The sequence below is a fragment of the Falco punctatus genome (genome assembly GCF_963210335.1).
Source record: "Falco punctatus genome assembly, chromosome: 9".
Taxonomy (NCBI): domain Eukaryota; kingdom Metazoa; phylum Chordata; class Aves; order Falconiformes; family Falconidae; genus Falco; species Falco punctatus.
The window spans coordinates 1-5,315 of record NC_137589.1 but is presented as its reverse complement, the minus strand read 5'-3'; the positions used below and the strand labels follow the sequence as shown (position 1 = coordinate 5,315).

At 50.7% G+C, this 5,315-nt stretch overlaps 1 long non-coding RNA gene across 1 annotated transcript; it reads right to left on the bottom strand.

Annotated features, from left to right (window-relative positions):
* Positions 1-2,165: 2,165 nt before the first annotated feature.
* Positions 2,166-5,115, bottom strand: LOC308069534. The gene is made up of 6 exons (XR_013930451.1): positions 5,100-5,115; positions 4,844-5,008; positions 4,147-4,295; positions 3,526-3,596; positions 3,051-3,098; positions 2,166-2,688 (listed from the first exon to the last, which is right to left on the bottom strand). It is a non-coding gene; the product is annotated as an uncharacterized lncRNA (long non-coding RNA).
* Between the last annotated feature and the right edge of the window lie 200 nt (positions 5,116-5,315).

Below are 5,315 nucleotides of genomic sequence, written 5' to 3'. Positions count from 1 at the left end.
CTTACTTGTACCGTAGGTTTATTTTTCTTCGGTTTTATGTAAAACTTCATGTTCCACAGCCCCTCCTCCAAAAGCAATACTACTTCGCAGCTGGGGGGAGGGGGGGGGGGGGGGGGGCAGGCCGAGCCCTGGCGTGGGGCCATACTGCAATTGCGGCATTTCTACCCTAGGCTGCTGGCAAGTCGCCAGGAGGGTTCAAACTGCCCAGTGGAACAGATGTATGAACATTTTGTATCACGCACGATAGATGCAATGCTAAGAGAGTTAACCAGGGAGGCACTACTGGACAAGCAGGAAGACAGGCAAAACCAGATGCCCCCCTCCACACTCCAGATACCTGGAGGCCTCCCCCGCATGAACCACGAGTGCCTCCCTAACCAGCTAAAGCTTCCCTGGAGCCTTCCCCAGCGCTGCTCGCCCCACACAAGCATGCCTGCAGCACTGGGTCCCACGTGTCCTCTGCCCACGGGACCCATATGCACTCAGCATCCCTCTGGGTGCTCCCCCACCCCAGACCCCCTGAGGCAACCTCCCTCCTTCCACCTCACATACTTCTCCCCCTCAAGCAGCCCCTAAAAGTTCTGAAACCATTCATAAATCCTCTACAAAGCTCCCAATGATCCCCTGAACAAGCCCCAACACTGAAACAGTCTATAGTCTGCCCCAACTCCAGAACATTCCCCAAAGCCCCTCCCGTTGTCTTAGAAAAACCCCAAATGCTGTGCCAACAGCAGCAAGCTTGCCCTTGTATACACACTATTCTCATGTAACATGTCACTAGAATCAATTGGGGGGGAAACAGTGATATCGCCAGAAACTTCTGCTGAAGGAGGAGTTAGAAGTGGCTTAGATAGTTACAGTAAACGCAGTTACATCAGGCTGGTGGCCAGCCTCCAGTGGGGTTCCCCAGAGCTCAATTTTAGGGTGAGTGTTCTTCAATGGTTTTATAAATGATCTGGATGCAGGAATCAAGTGCAAATTTAAGTTTGCTGATGATAATAAACTAGGAGGAGCTGCAGAGTCCCTGGAGGGTAGAGAGGCCTTACAGAGAGACCTGGATAGACAGCTGGGCAATCACCAACATTATGAAATTTAACAAGAGCAAGTGCTGGATTCTCCACTTGGGATGGGATAATCCTGGTTATACGTACAAACTGGGGGACACAGCACCAAGTCTGTCAGACTTCAAGGAGCATCTGTATGATGCTGTTAGTCATATGGTTTAGTTTTAGGTAGTCCTGTGAGGAGCAGGGAGTCAGACTCGATCCTTATGGGTCCCTTCCAACTGGAGATAATCTGTGATTCTATAATTCATCCTCTGTCTCATACATCCTTTTATGCTTTACTTAGCTGTAGAGCTGCAGAGTGACAAGATTCAGCCAGCTCTTCCCCGATTTTATTGAGCATTTTAAAAGTCTAACATCCTCACTTTCCTCTTTAGGGAGAGACCTCCTCTTAACACACCCTTCTGTAGTTCTGAATGGTTGGGTTTGAGTTTAATTTTGTTTAAATGGAAAATTGACCCATTCATGTTTATCTCAAGCAGGGATCAATTGAATGGACTTAAAAAGATCTGAACATCTTTGAACAGTAGAAGTTATCAAATTTAGAATCTTTTCAGTCAAATGACATGGAAGTGAAGCATGGAAAACATGGAAACATCCCTGGCTTTGAACTTTAGTTTCTTGAATGCAGGTGCTGGGGAAACTGCTTTTGTGATCCTCAGCACAGCACAGCATGAACCACCCAATTTTCTCACTGCTGCCTCTATGTAATGAGTCCCTTTCACTTGTCAGATGTCTACCCCAGACTTCGAGCCTCACATCTGCTACACTTGTCTCGTTTGTTTTACCTAACCTCCCTTCTTTTTCTTGTTTGCTTTCTCTGGTGTATTTATCTGCCTCCTGACTATGGGCCTTCCCTTAGCAGCTGAACACATTTTCAGATACCTCATTGTTTCTCTGTGCAATACAACTGCTGGTCTCAATGAGGAGGAAGATAAAAGGAGTGATCCCTAATGCATTGGTTGATGGATGGAGAACCATCCAGATTGTTTTCAATGCAAGCATACACGCCACACGCTTTTCCTCTTTAGTTTCTATATGTGAGCAGGGAGGAGTTCTCTGTGATTTGGTACCCAAGGTTGTAACTAGCCAGATAAAAGATCCATTCAATTTAGTTTTATTGACAAGTACAGCTCAGAGATACAGCGCTCTGAAATAGAAGGAAGGAATGTGCATAATTTAGGGAGAAGCAGACACACACAGAGACACTCAGCAATGGCCAGGTCAATGAACTGGCCAGGTCCAAGGACCTAGGATGTCGGGGCTCTCAGCTCCATAAAACACACAGCACAGCCAACTGGGCTGTGCCAGCCTCCCCAATTACTGCACTGGGTCACCACATGAATCCCCATGGGAGGATTCCAGAACCCATTCCCCACTGTCCATGGCCAGCCACCCTTGTACACCCTACCCCTTGCTCAGCTGATCCTACCTGGACTTGGGCTGTATTTTTCCTGATTGCATCCAAAGCCCCTATCTTCCATTTGCAGCGGATTCCCACAGACTTGGCTGTGTCTCCCTCATCTTTCTTCAGTCACGTTAAAAGCTACAAAGCCTGTTTCAGACTACATGGCAACTATTTCAGTATGGGTTCACTGTTCATATTTTTAGTATCCATTATTACCTGAAGGATAGAGAGATTGCTCAGTTCCTTCAGCATTAAAAAACCCAAACAACAAACAAACAAAAAAAAGAGGTCATGTGCATTTCCCAACATAGTACTTTTATTCTGGTCTCACAGGTAAAGAGAGTGTCATGGGTCAAAATTCTTTACACTTTTATAGGCTTTTATAACTTCTGGAGAAAGGCTAACACGTGGCATTGGCATTACAGTCCAATTATTGCCCAAGCAGCAGCGCAGCACTCAGCAGCAGCAGGCACATTGGGCCTCGCGGGCCCTCGGCAAGTGCAAAAGTTATCCCTCCGCAGTCAGCAGTCCGACTCACAAGCGCAAGGCACACGTGGAAAAGTAACATCTAGACTGACCTTCAGCTGAGCTCCCCTTGATTTGTCAACGTACAATTCCAGATGAAACTAGGTACAAAGGAAAAACGAAAGACCCCCGTTTCACTGGGGAGCAAATCAAAAGGCCTCTTCCCCTCGGCTGCTCTGGCCCAGGAGCTGACTGTCATGACACAAGATCAGCCAGACACCTGAGCTGCTGCCTCCCGACCCCCCCCCCCCGGTAGTTAAACGTCTGCTGAGAAATCAGCAGTCGGGGGCGACGGGTGGGGATCCCGCTCCTGGCTTTCTTTTCTTTCTCTTGCCCGCTCGCAGGGGCGAGCAGAGGCTCCCGAGCCATCCCCCTGCGACAGCCTTGACCGCAGACCCCAAGGGCAGCCTCTGCGGCCCACGGGGGCCGGCAGCCCCAGCCCGCTGCCAAAGCCACAACCGACCAACCAAAAAAACAAACAAACAAAAAAACCCACTCAAAAAAAAACAAACCCCCAAAACAACTCACCTCCTACCTTCTGTGTCCCAGGATGAAAAGTTTCCTTCGGGTTCTTCCCAAATTTGTCACGACCCACAGGACTGAAATGCAAACGAAATACTGCTTTAGAGGAGAGCGAGCACACACCTCGACATTAAACCATGAACTGGCTGTAGTCGGAATCGATTGCGAGAAGAATCGTTCAAAGAGCCTCGCTGACGTGGAATTTTTTGCGGAAGAGCCATTTATTTCCCACACGACTAACCGCTGAGACTTCTTAAACTTCTTTCTGATTTTAAAAACAGAAACAACTAGGACCCTGCACGGAGATCGCTTTTAAGCGTACCGTATTTACTTAGGAAGCACAGAACTTTATTCCCTCGTCCTTCGCTTCGGCTTTCTACGTAACTGTCGTGAGCGTTTTAGGAAGACTCGGTAACCTATCCTATTTCATAAGCTTCTCTTCCATCCCTTTGAAAACAACTCCAGGCACGTCAAATGAAAAACGAGCTGCTCGGCGTCAGGCTCGTACCCCAAAGATCCACAAGCAAGACCAGCTGCCTCGCTCAACGGAAAGCCCTCACGTACAGCATTTCTTCCCAACTCGTGTTTCTACGCGACTGTCATTTTCGCCCCTTTTTTTTCCCCTACCGTGAATTTCTGGAGCTGCGCAGCACGCCACGGAGTGCCAAATGCAGTCTGTCTGAGGCACACCGAGCTGACACGGAGGTCACATCCGATGCGCCTCTCCATCATCGCTTACGCTAGGCCACCACGCCGACAGGATCTCCTGTAGTTCCCTTCGAAAGCAATTAAAAGGCTGAGATTAATTTAATTGACAAAAAAAGCAGGTTTGTCGTGCAGCTGAAATTCGTTGACATAGTCGGTGCCGAAACTCACGCTGGCTGTGAACGGGGTGAAATGGCAAAGGACCATCAGCCAGGCCCGAGGGAAGGCTCAAAGGCTGTACAAGCTAAAGAACAGCCAGGGAAGGGATTTTAGTCCGAGCCCAGGCGGGCAAAAGGAGATGACGTTAGTCCTGCTGCCTGCAGGCGTGTGGGAAAATCACCCCGGGGTGGGGGGGGAACTCGAGAAAATTGCGTCCTCACGGAAGCAGGGTATTACGGAGAGCTTTTTTTAGGGTAGGATACAGCTACAGCCTCGAGGACGGTCGGCACGCACACAGCCTGTACCGCCACCGCTCCCTAAGCAGCGGCTCGGCGCACGCCGACAGCGGTGACGGAGGACGAGCTTAAGGCAAAAAGCCAAAAGCAAACCCCTCAAAGCCCAGAACCGTTCTCAGGAACGCAGGAGTCAAGCCTAAAAGCGGTTGAAAGCTGCCTCCTACCTCTTCCCCCTCCGACACCGGCACGTTTCCTCGCGATCCCTTTTCGCAAACAAAAGAGGGACGCCTGCGGTATCAGCTTGGTCCCGAAGCACCACGACGCGCTTGCTGGCTACACGCTCTCTTCTGACAAGGCTGACAGCTTCTCCGCACGCGACAGCCGAGGCCCTGTGAAACACGAGGAAGGCAAACACCGGTAACGTCTCGCAGGGGTCAGGAGGAAGTCAGGATGCACTGCATTCGGAGCCCGACGCGTTACCCAAAGGAATTACCCCAGCAGAACAAGAGGCAGGAACGATCGGTAGACAGGCAGACCACATGCACGGCAGCGATACCCCCGTCAGACTTGCAGGGCGCTTCCAGTCCCAGCCCGCTGCCGCGGCTCAGGCCGGCGGCTGGGGGAAAGACAAAGCCCCGCGCAGAGCTGCGGCGGCTGCCCGGGCAGCCCAGAGGCGGCGGGGGGGGGGGGGGGGGG